The sequence below is a fragment of the Passer domesticus genome, chromosome 7, assembly GCF_036417665.1.
Source record: "Passer domesticus isolate bPasDom1 chromosome 7, bPasDom1.hap1, whole genome shotgun sequence".
Classification (NCBI taxonomy): domain Eukaryota; kingdom Metazoa; phylum Chordata; class Aves; order Passeriformes; family Passeridae; genus Passer; species Passer domesticus.
In genome coordinates, this window is record NC_087480.1 from 23,829,614 (window position 1) to 23,849,731 (window position 20,118).

The following is a 20,118-nucleotide window of genomic DNA, read 5'->3' on the forward strand; positions in this document are numbered from 1 at the left end:
TTGTTTTGATATGTTTTTATGATGTTTTGGTGGATTTTGGAATGTTTTGGTTGGTTTTGATTTGTTTTTATGATGTTTTGCCAAGTTTTTTGAATGTTTTGATCAGTTCTGGCTGGTTTTCTAATGTTTTGGCATCTTTTCAGAATGTTTTGATGAGTTTTGCGGGTCTAAATTATTTTGTCGGGTTTTCGGAATATTTTGGTTGGTTTTGATTTGTTTTGATGATGTTTTGGCGGGTTTTCGGAATGTTTTGGTTGGGTTTTAGAATGTTTTGTATTCTCTTGAGTTGTTTTTATTGTGTTGGCAGGTTTTGCAATGTTTGGATTCCTTTTGGCAGGTGTTCGGAATGTTTTGGCGGGTGTTCGGAATGTTTTGATTAGTTTTGACGGGTTTTGAAATATTTTGGCCGGTTTTTAGAAGGTTTCGATTTGTTTTGATTTGTTTTGATTCTGTTTAGCCCAGTTTTTGGTGTGTTTGGATTAGCTTTGGTGGGCTTTATCATGTTTTGTCAGGTTTTTTCGAATGTATTGATCACTTCTGTCTGGTTTTCTATTTCTGGCGGGTTTGAAAATATTTTTGGATGAGTTTTGGCGGGTTTTCAAAGATTTTGGCTCTTTGCGCAGAGATGACGGTGCCGGTTGCGGTGCGCTCCGGGGCGCTCCTTCTGTGGAAAGACGCCTGGCAGCGGCACTTGGGACAGCTCCGCGTCTCCGTATTCTGCGTTTCTTGCCTTCTGCATCTCAGCCAAATGGTTTCCCACTAGGTCTAGCAAGGAGAAACTGTGGCAGCTGAGTAGATGTAGCCCGGCCCGCCCTTTGAAGTTGACAAGTTCTTGGCATCTCAGAGCCTCAAGGGAAGAGCAAGGTTATCTATGGTAGGCTGGGGCGGAACTAGCAGCAAGCAGAGCAAAGTTGTCCAAGAATAGCTTCCATTGGAATGCTAATGGCAATTGAAGAGGCAGGCCAGTGGCAAGCCACTAGCTTCTAGCAGTTTGAAAGTTGCAGACACAGTGCAGGTGTTGTGCGGCTTCCTTCTTGGCCTCCTAGAAGGTGCCGCGCTCTCTGTGTCTTGCTTGCCAATATGTTGCCGTGTTCCTCTTATTGTTTGGTTTGTTTTGATTTGTTTTGATGATGTTTTGGCAGGTTTTCGGAATGTTTTGGTTGGTTTTGACTTGTTTTTATGATGTTTTGCCAAGTTTTTTGAATGTTTTGATCAGTTCTGGCTGGTTTTCTAATGTTTTGGCATCTTTTCAGAATGTTTTGATGAGTTTTGCGGGTCTAAATTATTTTGTCGGGTTTTCGGAATATTTTGGTTGGTTTTGATTTGTTTTTATGATGTTTTGGCGGGTTTTCGGAATGTTTTGGTTGGGTTTTAGAATGTTTTGTTTTCTCTTGTGTTGTTTTTATTGTGTTGGCAGGTTGTGGAACATTTGGATTCCTTTTGGCGGGTTTTAAAATATTTTGGCGGGTATTTGGAATGTTTTGGTTTGCTTTCATTTGTTTTGATTATGTTTTGGCAAGTTATTGAAAATTTTGATCACTTCTGACTGGTTTTCTAGTATTTTGGCATCTTTTCAGAATGTTTTGATCAGTTTTGGCGGGTTCTAAACTATTTTGTCAGGTTTTTGGAATTTTTTGGTTGGTTTTGATTTGTTTTTATGATGTTTTGCCAAGTTTTTTGAATGTTTTGATCAGTTCAGGCTGGTTTTCTAATGTTTTGGCATATTTTCAGAATGTTTTAATGAGTTTTGCGGGTCTAAATTATTTTGGCGGCTTTTCGGAATATTTTGGTTGGTTTTGATTTTTTTTTTATGATGTTTTGGCGGGTTTTTGGAATGTTTTGGCGGGTATTTGGAATGTTTTGGCGGGTGTTCGGAATGTTTTGGCGGGTATGCGGAATGTTTTGATTAGTTTTGACGGGTTTTGAAATATTTTGGCCGGTTTTTAGAAGGTTTCGATTTGTTTTGATTTGTTTTGATTCTGTTTAGCCCAGTTTTTGGTGTGTTTGGATTAGCTTTGGTGGGCTTTATCATGTTTTGTCAGGTTTTTTCGAATGTATTGATCACTTCTGTCTGGTTTTCTATTTCTGGCGGGTTTGAAAATATTTTTGGATGAGTTTTGGCGGGTTTTCAAAGATTTTGGCTCTTTGCGCAGAGATGACGGTGCCGGTTGCGGTGCGCTCCGGGGCGGTCCTTCTGCGGAAAGACGCCTGGCAGCGGCACTTGGGACAGCTCCGCGTCTCCGTATTCTGCGTTTCTTGCCTTCTGCATCTCAGCAAAATGCTTTCCCACTAGGTCTAGCAAGGAGAAACTGTGGCAGCTGAGTAGATGTAGCCCGGCCCGCCCTTTGAAGTTGACAAGTTCTTGGCATCTCAGAGCCTCAAGGGAAGAGCAAGGTTATCTATGGTAGGCTGGGGCGGAACTAGCAGCAAGCAGAGCAAAGTTGTCCAAGAATAGCTTCCATTGGAATGCTAATGGCAATTGAAGAGGCAGGCCAGTGGCAAGCCACTAGCTTCTAGCAGTTTGAAAGTTGCAGACACAGTGCAGGTGTTGTGCGGCTTCCTTCTTGGCCTCCTAGAAGGTGCCGCGCTCTCTGTGTCTTGCTTGCCAATATGTTGCCGTGTTCCTCTTATTGTTTGGTTTGTTTTGATTTGTTTTGATGATGTTTTGGCAGGTTTTCGGAATGTTTTGGTTGGTTTTGACTTGTTTTTATGATGTTTTGCCAAGTTTTTTGAATGTTTTGATCAGTTCTGGCTGGTTTTCTAATGTTTTGGCATCTTTTCAGAATGTTTTGATGAGTTTTGCGGGTCTAAATTATTTTGTCGGGTTTTCGGAATATTTTGGTTGGTTTTGATTTGTTTTTATGATGTTTTGGCGGGTTTTCGGAATGTTTTGGTTGGGTTTTAGAATGTTTTGTTTTCTCTTGTGTTGTTTTTATTGTGTTGGCAGGTTGTGGAACATTTGGATTCCTTTTGGCGGGTTTTAAAATATTTTGGCGGGTATTTGGAATGTTTTGGTTTGCTTTCATTTGTTTTGATTATGTTTTGGCAAGTTATTGAAAATTTTGATCACTTCTGACTGGTTTTCTAGTATTTTGGCATCTTTTCAGAATGTTTTGATCAGTTTTGGCGGGTTCTAAACTATTTTGTCAGGTTTTTGGAATTTTTTGGTTGGTTTTGATTTGTTTTTATGATGTTTTGCCAAGTTTTTTGAATGTTTTGATCAGTTCAGGCTGGTTTTCTAATGTTTTGGCATATTTTCAGAATGTTTTAATGAGTTTTGCGGGTCTAAATTATTTTGGCGGCTTTTCGGAATATTTTGGTTGGTTTTGATTTTTTTTTTATGATGTTTTGGCGGGTTTTTGGAATGTTTTGGCGGGTATTTGGAATGTTTTGGCGGGTGTTCGGAATGTTGTGGCGGGTATGCGGAATGTTTTGATTAGTTTTGACGGGTTTTGAAATATTTTGGCCGGTTTTTAGAAGGTTTCGATTTGTTTTGATTTGTTTTGATTCTGTTTAGCCCAGTTTTTGGTGTGTTTGGATTAGCTTTGGTGGGCTTTATCATGTTTTGTCAGGTTTTTTCGAATGTATTGATCACTTCTGTCTGGTTTTCTATTTCTGGCGGGTTTGAAAATATTTTTGGATGAGTTTTGGCGGGTTTTCAAAGATTTTGGCTCTTTGCGCAGAGATGACGGTGCCGGTTGCGGTGCGCTCCGGGGCGGTCCTTCTGCGGAAAGACGCCTGGCAGCGGCACTTGGGACAGCTCCGCGTCTCCGTATTCTGCGTTTCTTGCCTTCTGCATCTCAGCAAAATGCTTTCCCACTAGGTCTAGCAAGGAGAAACTGTGGCAGCTGAGTAGATGTAGCCCGGCCCGCCCTTTGAAGTTGACAAGTTCTTGGCATCTCAGAGCCTCAAGGGAAGAGCAAGGTTATCTATGGTAGGCTGGGGCGGAACTAGCAGCAAGCAGAGCAAAGTTGTCCAAGAATAGCTTCCATTGGAATGCTAATGGCAATTGAAGAGGCAGGCCAGTGGCAAGCCACTAGCTTCTAGCAGTTTGAAAGTTGCAGACACAGTGCAGGTGTTGTGCGGCTTCCTTCTTGGCCTCCTAGAAGGTGCCGCGCTCTCTGTGTCTTGCTTGCCAATATGTTGCCGTGTTCCTCTTATTGTTTGGTTTGTTTTGATTTGTTTTGATGATGTTTTGGGAGGTTTTCGGAATGTTTTGGTTGGTTTTGACTTGTTTTTATGATGTTTTGCCAAGTTTTTTGAATGTTTTGATCAGTTCTGGCTGGTTTTCTAATGTTTTGGCATCTTTTCAGAATGTTTTGATGAGTTTTGCGGGTCTAAATTATTTTGTCGGGTTTTCGGAATATTTTGGTTGGTTTTGATTTGTTTTTATGATGTTTTGGCGGGTTTTCGGAATGTTTTGGTTGGGTTTTAGAATGTTTTGTTTTCTCTTGTGTTGTTTTTATTGTGTTGGCAGGTTGTGGAACATTTGGATTCCTTTTGACGGGTTTTGAAATATTTTGGCCGGTTTTTAGAAGGTTTCGATTTGTTTTGATTTGTTTTGATTCTGTTTAGCCCAGTTTTTGGTGTGTTTGGATTAGCTTTGGTGGGCTTTATGATGTTTTGTCAGGTTTTTTCGAATGTATTGATCACTTCTGTCTGGTTTTCTATTTTGGCGGGTTTGAAAATATTTTTGGATGAGTTTTGGCGGGTTTTCAAAGATTTTGGCTCTTTGCGCAGAGATGACGGTGCCGGTTGCGGTGCGCTCCGGGGCGCTCCTTCTGCGGAAAGACGCCTGGCAGCGGCACTTGGGACAGCTCCGCGTCTCCGTATTCTGCGTTTCTTGCCTTCTGCATCTCAGCAAAATGCTTTCCCACTAGGTCTAGCAAGGAGAAACTGTGGCAGCTGAGTAGATGTAGCCCGGCCCGCCCTTTGAAGTTGACAAGTTCTTGGCATCTCAGAGCCTCAAGGGAAGAGCAAGGTTATCTATGGTAGGCTGGGGCGGAACTAGCAGCAAGCAGAGCAAAGTTGTCCAAGAATAGCTTCCATTGGAATGCTAATGGCAATTGAAGAGGCAGGCCTGTGGCAAGCCACTAGCTTCTAGCAGTTTGAAAGTTGCAGACACAGTGCAGGTGTTGTGCGGCTTCCTTCTTGGCCTCCTAGAAGGTGCCGCGCTCTCTGTGTCTTGCTTGCCAATATGTTGCCGTGTTCCTCTTATTGTTTGGTTTGTTTTGATTTGTTTTGATGATGTTTTGGCGGGTTTTCGGAATGTTTTGGTTGGTTTTGATTTGTTTTTATGATGTTTTGCCAAGTTTTTTGAATGTTTTGATCAGTTCTGGCTGGTTTTCTAATGTTTTGGCATCTTTTCAGAATGTTTTGATGAGTTTTGCGGGTCTAAATTATTTTGTCGGGTTTTCGGAATATTTTGGTTGGTTTTGATTTGTTTTTATGATGTTTTGGCGGGTTTTCGGAATGTTTTGGTTGGGTTTTAGAATGTTTTGTTTTCTCTTGTGTTGTTTTTATTGTGTTGGCAGGTTTTGCAATATTTGGATTCCTTTTGGCAGGTGTTCGGAATGTTTTGGCGGGTGTTCGGAATGTTTTGATTAGTTTTGACGGGTTTTGAAATATTTTGGCGGGTTTTTAGAAGGTTTCGATTTGTTTTGATTTGTTTTGATTCTGTTTAGCCCAGTTTTTGGTGTGTTTGCATTAGCTTTGGTGGGCTTTATCATGTTTTGTCAGGTTTTTTCGAATGTATTGATCACTTCTGTCTGGTTTTCTATTTCTGGCGGATTTGAAAATATTTTTGGATGAGTTTTGGCGGGTTTTCAAAGATTTTGGCTCTTTGCGCAGAGATGACGGTGCCGGTTGCGGTGCGCTCCGGGGCGGTCCTTCTGCGGAAAGACGCCTGGCAGCGGCACTTGGGACAGCTCCGCGTCTCCGTATTGTGCGTTTCTTGCCTTCTGCATCTCAGCAAAATGCTTTCCCACTAGGTCTAGCAAGGAGAAACTGTGGCAGCTGAGTAGATGTAGCCCGGCCCGCCCTTTGAAGTTGACAAGTTCTTGGCATCTCAGAGCCTCAAGGGAAGAGCAAGGTTATCTATGGTAGGCTGGGGCGGAACTAGCAGCAAGCAGAGCAAAGTTGTCCAAGAATAGCTTCCATTGGAATGCTAATGGCAATTGAAGAGGCAGGCCAGTGGCAAGCCACTAGCTTCTAGCAGTTTGAAAGTTGCAGACACAGTGCAGGTGTTGTGCGGCTTCCTTCTTGGCCTCCTAGAAGGTGCCGCGCTCTCTGTGTCTTGCTTGCCAATATGTTGCCATGTTCCTCTTATTGTTTGGTTTGTTTTGATTTGTTTTGATGATGTTTTGGCAGGTTTTCGGAATGTTTTGGTTGGTTTTGACTTGTTTTTATGATGTTTTGCCAAGTTTTTTGAATGTTTTGATCAGTTCTGGCTGGTTTTCTAATGTTTTGGCATCTTTTCAGAATGTTTTGATGAGTTTTGCGGGTCTAAATTATTTTGTCGGGTTTTCGGAATATTTTGGTTGGTTTTGATTTGTTTTTATGATGTTTTGGTGGGTTTTCGGAATGTTTTGGTTGGGTTTTAGAATGTTTTGTTTTCTCTTGTGTTGTTTTTATTGTGTTGGCAGGTTGTGGAACATTTGGATTCCTTTTGGCGGGTTTTAAAATATTTTGGCGGGTATTTGGAATGTTTTGGTTTGCTTTCATTTGTTTTGATTATGTTTTGGCAAGTTATTGAAAATTTTGATCACTTCTGACTGGTTTTCTAGTATTTTGGCATCTTTTCAGAATGTTTTGATCAGTTTTGGCAGGTTCTAAACTATTTTGTCAGGTTTTTGGAATTTTTTGGTTGGTTTTGATTTGTTTTTATGATGTTTTGCCAAGTTTTTTGAATGTTTTGATCAGTTCAGGCTGGTTTTCTAATGTTTTGGCATCTTTTCAGAATGTTTTGATGAGTTTTGCGGGTCTAAATTATTTTGGCGGCTTTTCGGAATATTTTGGTTGGTTTTGATTTTTTTTTTATGATGTTTTGGCGGGTTTTTGGAATGTTTTGGCGGGTATTTGGAATGTTTTGGCGGGTGTTCGGAATGTTTTGGCGGGTATGCGGAATGTTTTGATTAGTTTTGACGGGTTTTGAAATATTTTGGCCGGTTTTTAGAAGGTTTCGATTTGTTTTGATTTGTTTTGATTCTGTTTAGCCCAGTTTTTGGTGTGTTTGGATTAGCTTTGGTGGGCTTTATCATGTTTTGTCAGGTTTTTTCGAATGTATTGATCACTTCTGTCTGGTTTTCTATTTCTGGCGGGTTTGAAAATATTTTTGGATGAGTTTTGGCGGGTTTTCAAAGATTTTGGCTCTTTGCGCAGAGATGACGGTGCCGGTTGCGGTGCGCTCCGGGGCGCTCCTTCTGCGGAAAGACGCCTGGCAGCGGCACTTGGGACAGCTCCGCGTCTCCGTATTGTGCGTTTCTTGCCTTCTGCATCTCAGCAAAATGCTTTCCCACTAGGTCTAGCAAGGAGAAACTGTGGCAGCTGAGTAGATGTAGCCCGGCCCGCCCTTTGAAGTTGACAAGTTCTTGGCATCTCAGAGCCTCAAGGGAAGAGCAAGGTTATCTATGGTAGGCTGGGGCGGAACTAGCAGCAAGCAGAGCAAAGTTGTCCAAGAATAGCTTCCATTGGAATGCTAATGGCAATTGAAGAGGCAGGCCAGTGGCATGCCACTAGCTTCTAGCAGTATGAAAGTTGCAGACACAGTGCAGGTGTTGTGCGGCTTCCTTCTTGGCCTCCTAGAAGGTGCCGCGCTCTCTGTGTCTTGCTTGCCAATATGTTGCCGTGTTCCTCTTATTGTTTGGTTTGTTTTGATTTGTTTTGATGATGTTTTGGTTGGGTTTTCGGAATGTTTTGGTTGGTTTTGATTTGTTTTTATGATGTTTTGCCAAGTTTTTTGAATGTTTTGATCAGTTCTGGCTGGTTTTCTAATGTTTTGGCATCTTTTCAGAATGTTTTGATGAGTTTTGCGGGTCTAAATTATTTTGTCGGGTTTTCGGAATATTTTGGTTGGTTTTGATTTGTTTTTATGATGTTTTGGCGGGTTTTCGGAATGTTTTGGTTGGGTTTTAGAATGTTTTGTTTTCTCTTGTGTTGTTTTTATTGTGTTGGCAGGTTGTGGAACATTTGGATTCCTTTTGGCGGGTTTTAAAATATTTTGGCGGGTATTTGGAATGTTTTGGTTTGCTTTCATTTGTTTTGATTATGTTTTGGCAAGTTATTGAAAATTTTGATCACTTCTGACTGGTTTTCTAGTATTTTGGCATCTTTTCAGAATGTTTTGATCCGTTTTGGCGGGTTCTAAACTATTTTGTCAGGTTTTTGGAATTTTTTGGTTGGTTTTGATTTGTTTTTATGATGTTTTGCCAAGTTTTTTGAATGTTTTGATCAGTTCTGGCTGGTTTTCTAATGTTTTGGCATCTTTTCAGAATGTTTTAATGAGTTTTGCGGGTCTAAATTATTTTGTCGGGTTTTCGGAATATTTTGGTTGGTTTTGATTTTTTTTTTATGATGTTTTGGCGGGTTTTTGGAATGTTTTGGCGGGTATTTGGAATGTTTTGGCGGGTGTTCGGAATGTTGTGGCGGGTATGCGGAATGTTTTGATTAGTTTTGACGGGTTTTGAAATATTTTGGCCGGTTTTTAGAAGGTTTCGATTTGTTTTGATTTGTTTTGATTCTGTTTAGCCCAGTTTTTGGTGTGTTTGGATTAGCTTTGGTGGGCTTTATCATGTTTTGTCAGGTTTTTTCGAATGTATTGATCACTTCTGTCTGGTTTTCTATTTCTGGCGGGTTTGAAAATATTTTTGGATGAGTTTTGGCGGGTTTTCAAAGATTTTGGCTCTTTGCGCAGAGATGACGGTGCCGGTTGCGGTGCGCTCCGGGGCGCTCCTTCTGCGGAAAGACGCCTGGCAGCGGCACTTGGGACAGCTCCGCGTCTCCGTATTCTGCGTTTCTTGCCTTCTGCATCTCAGCAAAATGCTTTCCCACTAGGTCTAGCAAGGAGAAACTGTGGCAGCTGAGTAGATGTAGCCCGGCCCGCCCTTTGAAGTTGACAAGTTCTTGGCATCTCAGAGCCTCAAGGGAAGAGCAAGGTTATCTATGGTAGGCTGGGGCGGAACTAGCAGCAAGCAGAGCAAAGTTGTCCAAGAATAGCTTCCATTGGAATGCTAATGGCAATTGAAGAGGCAGGCCTGTGGCAAGCCACTAGCTTCTAGCAGTTTGAAAGTTGCAGACACAGTGCAGGTGTTGTGCGGCTTCCTTCTTGGCCTCCTAGAAGGTGCCGCGCTCTCTGTGTCTTGCTTGCCAATATGTTGCCGTGTTCCTCTTATTGTTTGGTTTGTTTTGATTTGTTTTGATGATGTTTTGGCGGGTTTTCGGAATGTTTTGGTTGGTTTTGATTTGTTTTTATGATGTTTTGCCAAGTTTTTTGAATGTTTTGATCAGTTCTGGCTGGTTTTCTAATGTTTTGGCATCTTTTCAGAATGTTTTGATGAGTTTTGCGGGTCTAAATTATTTTGTCGGGTTTTCGGAATATTTTGGTTGGTTTTGATTTGTTTTTATGATGTTTTGGCGGGTTTTCGGAATGTTTTGGTTGGGTTTTAGAATGTTTTGTTTTCTCTTGTGTTGTTTTTATTGTGTTGGCAGGTTTTGCAATATTTGGATTCCTTTTGGCAGGTGTTCGGAATGTTTTGGCGGGTGTTCGGAATGTTTTGATTAGTTTTGACGGGTTTTGAAATATTTTGGCGGGTTTTTAGAAGGTTTCGATTTGTTTTGATTTGTTTTGATTCTGTTTAGCCCAGTTTTTGGTGTGTTTGCATTAGCTTTGGTGGGCTTTATCATGTTTTGTCAGGTTTTTTCGAATGTATTGATCACTTCTGTCTGGTTTTCTATTTCTGGCGGATTTGAAAATATTTTTGGATGAGTTTTGGCGGGTTTTCAAAGATTTTGGCTCTTTGCGCAGAGATGACGGTGCCGGTTGCGGTGCGCTCCGGGGCGGTCCTTCTGCGGAAAGACGCCTGGCAGCGGCACTTGGGACAGCTCCGCGTCTCCGTATTGTGCGTTTCTTGCCTTCTGCATCTCAGCAAAATGCTTTCCCACTAGGTCTAGCAAGGAGAAACTGTGGCAGCTGAGTAGATGTAGCCCGGCCCGCCCTTTGAAGTTGACAAGTTCTTGGCATCTCAGAGCCTCAAGGGAAGAGCAAGGTTATCTATGGTAGGCTGGGGCGGAACTAGCAGCAAGCAGAGCAAAGTTGTCCAAGAATAGCTTCCATTGGAATGCTAATGGCAATTGAAGAGGCAGGCCAGTGGCAAGCCACTAGCTTCTAGCAGTTTGAAAGTTGCAGACACAGTGCAGGTGTTGTGCGGCTTCCTTCTTGGCCTCCTAGAAGGTGCCGCGCTCTCTGTGTCTTGCTTGCCAATATGTTGCCGTGTTCCTCTTATTGTTTGGTTTGTTTTGATTTGTTTTGATGATGTTTTGGCAGGTTTTCGGAATGTTTTGGTTGGTTTTGACTTGTTTTTATGATGTTTTGCCAAGTTTTTTGAATGTTTTGATCAGTTCTGGCTGGTTTTCTAATGTTTTGGCATCTTTTCAGAATGTTTTGATGAGTTTTGCGGGTCTAAATTATTTTGTCGGGTTTTCGGAATATTTTGGTTGGTTTTGATTTGTTTTTATGATGTTTTGGCGGGTTTTCGGAATGTTTTGGTTGGGTTTTAGAATGTTTTGTTTTCTCTTGTGTTGTTTTTATTGTGTTGGCAGGTTGTGGAACATTTGGATTCCTTTTGGCGGGTTTTAAAATATTTTGGCGGGTATTTGGAATGTTTTGGTTTGCTTTCATTTGTTTTGATTATGTTTTGGCAAGTTATTGAAAATTTTGATCACTTCTGACTGGTTTTCTAGTATTTTGGCATCTTTTCAGAATGTTTTGATCAGTTTTGGCAGGTTCTAAACTATTTTGTCAGGTTTTTGGAATTTTTTGGTTGGTTTTGATTTGTTTTTATGATGTTTTGCCAAGTTTTTTGAATGTTTTGATCAGTTCAGGCTGGTTTTCTAATGTTTTGGCATCTTTTCAGAATGTTTTGATGAGTTTTGCGGGTCTAAATTATTTTGGCGGCTTTTCGGAATATTTTGGTTGGTTTTGATTTTTTTTTTATGATGTTTTGGCGGGTTTTTGGAATGTTTTGGCGGGTATTTGGAATGTTTTGGCGGGTGTTCGGAATGTTTTGGCGGGTATGCGGAATGTTTTGATGAGTTTTGACGGGTTTTGAAATATTTTGGCCGGTTTTTAGAAGGTTTCGATTTGTTTTGATTTGTTTTGATTCTGTTTAGCCCAGTTTTTGGTGTGTTTGGATTAGCTTTGGTGGGCTTTATCATGTTTTGTCAGGTTTTTTCGAATGTATTGATCACTTCTGTCTGGTTTTCTATTTCTGGCGGGTTTGAAAATATTTTTGGATGAGTTTTGGCGGGTTTTCAAAGATTTTGGCTCTTTGCGCAGAGATGACGGTGCCGGTTGCGGTGCGCTCCGGGGCGCTCCTTCTGCGGAAAGACGCCTGGCAGCGGCACTTGGGACAGCTCCGCGTCTCCGTATTGTGCGTTTCTTGCCTTCTGCATCTCAGCAAAATGCTTTCCCACTAGGTCTAGCAAGGAGAAACTGTGGCAGCTGAGTAGATGTAGCCCGGCCCGCCCTTTGAAGTTGACAAGTTCTTGGCATCTCAGAGCCTCAAGGGAAGAGCAAGGTTATCTATGGTAGGCTGGGGCGGAACTAGCAGCAAGCAGAGCAAAGTTGTCCAAGAATAGCTTCCATTGGAATGCTAATGGCAATTGAAGAGGCAGGCCAGTGGCAAGCCACTAGCTTCTAGCAGTATGAAAGTTGCAGACACAGTGCAGGTGTTGTGCGGCTTCCTTCTTGGCCTCCTAGAAGGTGCCGCGCTCTCTGTGTCTTGCTTGCCAATATGTTGCCGTGTTCCTCTTATTGTTTGGTTTGTTTTGATTTGTTTTTATGATGTTTTGGCGGGTTTTCGGAATGTTTTGGTTGGTTTTGATTTGTTTTTATGATGTTTTGCCAAGTTTTTTGAATGTTTTGATCAGTTCTGGCTGGTTTTCTAATGTTTTGGCATCTTTTCAGAATGTTTTGATGAGTTTTGCGGGTCTAAATTATTTTGTCGGGTTTTCGGAATATTTTGGTTGGTTTTGATTTGTTTTTATGATGTTTTGGCGGGTTTTCGGAATGTTTTGGTTGGGTTTTAGAATGTTTTGTTTTCTCTTGTGTTGTTTTTATTGTGTTGGCAGGTTGTGGAACATTTGGATTCCTTTTGGCGGGTTTTAAAATATTTTGGCGGGTATTTGGAATGTTTTGGTTTGCTTTCATTTGTTTTGATTATGTTTTGGCAAGTTATTGAAAATTTTGATCACTTCTGACTGGTTTTCTAGTATTTTGGCATCTTTTCAGAATGTTTTGATCCGTTTTGGCGGGTTCTAAACTATTTTGTCAGGTTTTTGGAATTTTTTGGTTGGTTTTGATTTGTTTTTATGATGTTTTGCCAAGTTTTTTGAATGTTTTGATCAGTTCAGGTTGGTTTTCTAATGTTTTGGCATCTTTTCAGAATGTTTTGATGAGTTTTGCGGGTCTAAATTATTTTGGCGGCTTTTCGGAATATTTTGGTTGGTTTTGATTTTTTTTTTATGATGTTTTGGCAGGTTTTTGGAATGTTTTGGCGGGTATTTGGAATGTTTTGGCGGGTGTTCGGAATGTTTTGGCGGGTATTCGGAATGTTTTGATTAGTTTTGACGGGTTTTGAAATATTTTGGCTGGTTTTTAGAAGGTTTCTATTTGTTTTGATTTGTTTTGATTCTGTTTAGCCCAGTTTTTGGTGTGTTTGGATTAGCTTTGGTGGGCTTTATCATGTTTTGTCAGGTTTTTTCGAATGTATTGATCACTTCTGTCTGGTTTTCTATTTTGGCGGGTTTGAAAATATTTTTGGATGAGTTTTGGCGGGTTTTCAAAGATTTTGGCTCTTTGCGCAGAGATGACGGTGCCGGTTGCGGTGCGCTCCGGGGCGGTCCTTCTGCGGAAAGACGCCTGGCAGCGGCACTTGGGACAGCTCCGCGTCTCCGTATTCTGCGTTTCTTGCCTTCTGCATCTCAGCAAAATGCTTTCCCACTAGGTCTAGCAAGGAGAAACTGTGGCAGCTGAGTAGATGTAGCCCGGCCCGCCCTTTGAAGTTGACAAGTTCTTGGCATCTCAGAGCCTCAAGGGAAGAGCAAGGTTATCTATGGTAGGCTGGGGCGGAACTAGCAGCAAGCAGAGCAAAGTTGTCCAAGAATAGCTTCCATTGGAATGCTAATGGCAATTGAAGAGGCAGGCCAGTGGCAAGCCACTAGCTTCTAGCAGTTTGAAAGTTGCAGACACAGTGCAGGTGTTGTGCGGCTTCCTTCTTGGCCTCCTAGAAGGTGCCGCGCTCTCTGTGTCTTGCTTGCCAATATGTTGCCGTGTTCCTCTTATTGTTTGGTTTGTTTTGATTTGTTTTGATGATGTTTTGGCGGGTTTTCGGAATGTTTTGGTTGGTTTTGATTTGTTTTTATGATGTTTTGCCAAGTTTTTTGAATGTTTTGATCAGTTCTGGCTGGTTTTCTAATGTTTTGGCATCTTTTCAGAATGTTTTGATGAGTTTTGCGGGTCTAAATTATTTTGTCGGGTTTTCGGAATATTTTGGTTGGTTTTGATTTGTTTTTATGATGTTTTGGCGGGTTTTCGGAATGTTTTGGTTGGGTTTTAGAATGTTTTGTTTTCTCTTGTGTTGTTTTTATTGTGTTGGCAGGTTGTGGAACATTTGGATTCCTTTTGGCGGGTTTTAAAATATTTTGGCGGGTATTTGGAATGTTTTGGTTTGCTTTCATTTGTTTTGATTATGTTTTGGCAAGTTATTGAAAATTTTGATCACTTCTGACTGGTTTTCTAGTATTTTGGCATCTTTTCAGAATGTTTTGATCCGTTTTGGCGGGTTCTAAACTATTTTGTCAGGTTTTTGGAATTTTTTGGTTGGTTTTGATTTGTTTTTATGATGTTTTGCCAAGTTTTTTGAATGTTTTGATCAGTTCAGGCTGGTTTTCTAATGTTTTGGCATCTTTTCAGAATGTTTTGATGAGTTTTGCGGGTCTAAATTATTTTGTCGGGTTTTCGGAATATTTTGGTTGGTTTTGATTTTTTTTTTATGATGTTTTGGCGGGTTTTCGGAATGTTTTGGCGGGTATTTGGAATGTTTTGGCGGGTGTTCGGAATGTTTTGGCGGGTATTCGGAATGTTTTGATTAGTTTTGACGGGTTTTGAAATATTTTGGCCGGTTTTTAGAAGGTTTCGATTTGTTTTGATTTGTTTTGATTCTGTTTAGCCCAGTTTTTGGTGTGTTTGGATTAGCTTTGGTGGGCTTTATCATGTTTTGTCAGGTTTTTTCGAATGTATTGATCACTTCTGTCTGGTTTTCTATTTTGGCGGGTTTGAAAATATTTTTGGATGAGTTTTGGCGGGTTTTCAAAGATTTTGGCTCTTTGCGCAGAGATGACGGTGCCGGTTGCGGTGCGCTCCGGGGCGCTCCTTCTGCGGAAAGACGCCTGGCAGCGGCACTTGGGACAGCTCCGCGTCTCCGTATTCTGCGTTTCTTGCCTTCTGCATCTCAGCAAAATGCTTTCCCACTAGGTCTAGCAAGGAGAAACTGTGGCAGCTGAGTAGATGTAGCCCGGCCCGCCCTTTGAAGTTGACAAGTTCTTGGCATCTCAGAGCCTCAAGGGAAGAGCAAGGTTATCTATGGTAGGCTGGGGCGGAACTAGCAGCAAGCAGAGCAAAGTTGTCCAAGAATAGCTTCCATTGGAATGCTAATGGCAATTGAAGAGGCAGGCCTGTGGCAAGCCACTAGCTTCTAGCAGTTTGAAAGTTGCAGACACAGTGCAGGTGTTGTGCGGCTTCCTTCTTGGCCTCCTAGAAGGTGCCGCGCTCTCTGTGTCTTGCTTGCCAATATGTTGCCGTGTTCCTCTTATTGTTTGGTTTGTTTTGATTTGTTTTGATGATGTTTTGGCGGGTTTTCGGAATGTTTTGGTTGGTTTTGATTTGTTTTTATGATGTTTTGCCAAGTTTTTTGAATGTTTTGATCAGTTCTGGCTGGTTTTCTAATGTTTTGGCATCTTTTCAGAATGTTTTGATGAGTTTTGCGGGTCTAAATTATTTTGGCGGCTTTTCGGAATATTTTGGTTGGTTTTGATTTGTTTTTATGATGTTTTGGTGGGTTTTCGGAATGTTTTGGTTGGGTTTTAGAATGTTTTGTTTTCTCTTGTGTTGTTTTTATTGTGTTGGCAGGTTGTGGAACATTTGGATTCCTTTTGGCGGCTTTTAAAATATTTTGGCGGGTATTTGGAATGTTTTGGTTTGCTTTCATTTGTTTTGATTATGTTTTGGCAAGTTATTGAAAATTTTGATCACTTCTGACTGGTTTTCTAGTATTTTGGCATCTTTTCAGAATGTTTTGATCCGTTTTGGCGGGTTCTAAACTATTTTGTCAGGTTTTTGGAATTTTTTGGTTGGTTTTGATTTGTTTTTATGATGTTTTGCCAAGTTTTTTGAATGTTTTGATCAGTTCAGGCTGGTTTTCTAATGTTTTGGCATCTTTTCAGAATGTTTTAATGAGTTTTGCGGGTCTAAATTATTTTGGCGGCTTTTCGGAATATTTTGGTTGGTTTTGATTTTTTTTTTATGATGTTTTGGCGGGTTTTCGGAATGTTTTGGCGGGTATTTGGAATGTTTTGGCGGGTGTTCGGAATGTTTTGGCGGGTATTCGGAATGTTTTGATTAGTTTTGACGGGTTTTGAAATATTTTGGCCGGTTTTTAGAAGGTTTCGATTTGTTTTGATTAGTTTTGATTCTGTTTAGCCCAGTTTTTGGTGTGTTTGGATTAGCTTTGGTGGGCTTTATCATGTTTTGTCAGGTTTTTTCGAATGTATTGATCACTTCTGTCTGGTTTTCTATTTTGGCGGGTTTGAAAATATTTTTGGATGAGTTTTGGCGGGTTTTCAAAGATTTTGGCTCTTTGCGCAGAGATGACGGTGCCGGTTGCGGTGCGCTCCGGGGCGCTCCTTCTGCGGAAAGACGCCTGGCAGCGGCACTTGGGACAGCTCCGCGTCTCCGTATTCTGCGTTTCTTGCCTTCTGCATCTCAGCAAAATGCTTTCCCACTAGGTCTAGCAAGGAGAAACTGTGGCAGCTGAGTAGATGTAGCCCGGCCCGCCCTTTGAAGTTGACAAGTTCTTGGCATCTCAGAGCCTCAAGGGAAGAGCAAGGTTATCTATGGTAGGCTGGGGCGGAACTAGCAGCAAGCAGAGCAAAGTTGTCCAAGAATAGCTTCCATTGGAATGCTAATGGCAATTGAAGAGGCAGGCCTGTGGCAAGCCACTAGCTTCTAGCAGTTTGAAAGTTGCAGACACAGTGCAGGTGTTGTGCGGCTTCCTTCTTGGCCTCCTAGAAGGTGCCGCGCTCTCTGTGTCTTGCTTGCCAATATGTTGCCGTGTTCCTCTTATTGTTTGGTTTGTTTTGATTTGTTTTGATGATGTTTTGGCGGGTTTTCGGAATGTTTTGGTTGGTTTTGATTTGTTTTTATGATGTTTTGCCAAGTTTTTTGAATGTTTTGATCAGTTCTGGCTGGTTTTCTAATGTTTTGGCATCTTTTCAGAATGTTTTGATGAGTTTTGCGGGTCTAAATTATTTTGGCGGGTTTTCGGAATATTTTGGTTGGTTTTGATTTGTTTTTATGATGTTTTGGTGGGTTTTCGGAATGTTTTGGTTGGGTTTTAGAATGTTTTGTTTTCTCTTGTGTTGTTTTTATTGTGTTGGCAGGTTGTGGAACATTTGGATTCCTTTTGGCGGGTTTTAAAATATTTTGGCGGGTATTTGGAATGTTTTGGTTTGCTTTCATTTGTTTTGATTATGTTTTGGCAAGTTATTGAAAATTTTGATCACTTCTGACTGGTTTTCTAGTATTTTGGCATCTTTTCAGAATGTTTTGATCCGTTTTGGCGGGTTCTAAACTATTTTGTCAGGTTTTTGGAATTTTTTGGTTGGTTTTGATTTGTTTTTATGATGTTTTGCCAAGTTTTTTGAATGTTTTGATCAGTTCAGGCTGGTTTTCTAATGTTTTGGCATCTTTTCAGAATGTTTTAATGAGTTTTGCGGGTCTAAATTATTTTGGCGGCTTTTCGGAATATTTTGGTTGGTTTTGATTTTTTTTTTATGATGTTTTGGCGGGTTTTCGGAATGTTTTGGCGGGTATTTGGAATGTTTTGGCGGGTGTTCGGAATGTTTTGGCGGGTATTCGATATGTTTTGATTAGTTTTGACGGGTTTTGAAATATTTTGGCCGGTTTTTAGAAGGTTTCGATTTGTTTTGATTAGTTTTGATTCTGTTTAGCCCAGTTTTTGGTGTGTTTGGATTAGCTTTGGTGGGCTTTATCATGTTTTGTCAGGTTTTTTCGAATGTATTGATCACTTCTGTCTGGTTTTCTATTTTGGCGGGTTTGAAAATATTTTTGGATGAGTTTTGGCGGGTTTTCAAAGATTTTGGCTCTTTGCGCAGAGATGACGGTGCCGGTTGCGGTGCGCTCCGGGGCGCTCCTTCTGCGGAAAGACGCCTGGCAGCGGCACTTGGGACAGCTCCGCGTCTCCGTATTCTGCGTTTCTTGCCTTCTGCATCTCAGCAAAATGCTTTCCCACTAGGTCTAGCAAGGAGAAACTGTGGCAGCTGAGTAGATGTAGCCCGGCCCGCCCTTTGAAGTTGACAAGTTCTTGGCATCTCAGAGCCTCAAGGGAAGAGCAAGGTTATCTATGGTAGGCTGGGGTGGAACTAGCAGCAAGCAGAGCAAAGTTGTCCAAGAATAGCTTCCATTGGAATGCTAATGGCAATTGAAGAGGCAGGCCTGTGGCAAGCCACTAGCTTCTAGCAGTTTGAAAGTTGCAGACACAGTGCAGGTGTTGTGCGGCTTCCTTCTTGGCCTCCTAGAAGGTGCCGCGCTCTCTGTGTCTTGCTTGCCAATATGTTGCCGTGTTCCTCTTATTGTTTGGTTTGTTTTGATTTGTTTTTATGATGTTTTGGCGGGTTTTCGGAATGTTTTGGTTGGTTTTGATTTGTTTTTATGATGTTTTGCCAAGTTTTTTGAATGTTTTGATCAGTTCTGGCTGGTTTTCTAATGTTTTGGCATCTTTTCAGAATGTTTTGATGAGTTTTGCGGGTCTAAATTATTTTGTCGGGTTTTCGGAATATTTTGGTTGGTTTTGATTTGTTTTTATGATGTTTTGGTGGGTTTTCGGAATGTTTTGGTTGGGTTTTAGAATGTTTTGTTTTCTCTTGTGTTGTTTTTATTGTGTTGGCAGGTTGTGGAACATTTGGATTCCTTTTGGCGGGTTTTAAAATATTTTGGCGGGTATTTGGAATGTTTTGGTTTGCTTTCATTTGTTTTGATTATGTTTTGGCAAGTTATTGAAAATTTTGATCACTTCTGACTGGTTTTCTAGTATTTTGGCATCTTTTCAGAATGTTTTGATCAGTTTTGGCGGGTTCTAAACTATTTTGTCAAGTTTTTGGAATTTTTTGGTTGGTTTTGATTTGTTTTTATGATGTATTGCCAAGTTTTTTGAATGTTTTGATCAGTTCAGGCTGGTTTTCTAATGTTTTGGCATCTTTTCAGAATGTTTTAATGAGTTTTGCGGGTCTAAATTATTTTGGCGGGTTTTCGGAATATTTTGGTTGGTTTTGATTTTTTTTTATGATGTTTTGGCGGGTTTTCGGAATGTTTTGGTTGGGTTTTAGAATGTTTTGTATTCTCTTGAGTTGTTTTTATTGTGTTGGCAGGTTTTGCAATATTTGGATTCCTTTTGGCAGGTGTTCGGAATGTTTTGGCGGGTGTTAGGAATGTTTTGATTAGTTTTGATGGGTTTTGAAATATTTTGGCGGGTTTTTAGAAGGTTTCGATTTGTTTTGATTTGTTTTGATTCTGTTTAGCCCAGTTTTTGGTGTGTTTGGATTAGCTTTGGTGGGCTTTATCATGTTTTGTCAGGTTTTTTCGAATGTATTGATCACTTCTGTCTGGTTTTCTATTTTGGCGGGTTTGAAAATATTTTTGAATGAGTTTTGGCGGGTTTTCAAAGATTTTGGCTCTTTGCGCAGAGATGACGGTGCCGGTTGCGGTGCGCTCCGGGGCGGTCCTTCTGCGGAAAGACGCCTGGCAGCGGCACTTGGGACAGCTCCGCGTCTCCGTATTCTGCGTTTCTTGCCTTCTGCATCTCAGCAAAATGCTTTCCCACTAGGTCTAGCAAGGAGAAACTGTGGCAGCTGAGTAGATGTAGCCCGGCCCGCCCTTTGAAGTTGACAAGTTCTTGGCATCTCAGAGCCTCAAGGGAAGAGCAAGGTTATCTATGGTAGGCTGGGGCGGAACGAGCAGCAAGCAGAGCAAAGTTGTCCAAGAATAGCTTCCATTGGAATGCTAATGGCAATTGAAGAGGCAGGCCAGTGGCAAGCCACTAGCTTCTAGCAGTTTGAAAGTTGCAAACACAGTGCAGGTGTTGTGCGGCTTCCTTCTTGGCCTCCTAGAAGGTGCCGCGCTCTCTGTGTCTTGCTTGCCAATATGTTGCCGTGATCCTCTTATTGTTTGGTTTGTTTTGATTTGTTTTGATGATGTTTTGGCGGGTTTTCGGAATGTTTTGGTTGGTTTTGATTTGTTTTTATGATGTTTTGCCAAGTTTTTTGAATGTTTTGATCAGTTCTGGCTGGTTTTCTAATGTTTTGGCATCTTTTCAGAATGTTTTGATGAGTTTTGCGGGTCTAAATTATTTTGTCGGGTTTTCGGAATATTTTGGTTGGTTTTGATTTGTTTTTATGATGTTTTGGCGGGTTTTCGGAATGTTTTGGTTGGGTTTTAGAATGTTTTGTTTTCTCTTGTGTTGTTTTTATTGTGTTGGCAGGTTTTGCAATATTTGGATTCCTTTTGGCAGGTGTTCGGAATGTTTTGGCGGGTGTTCGGAATGTTTTGAT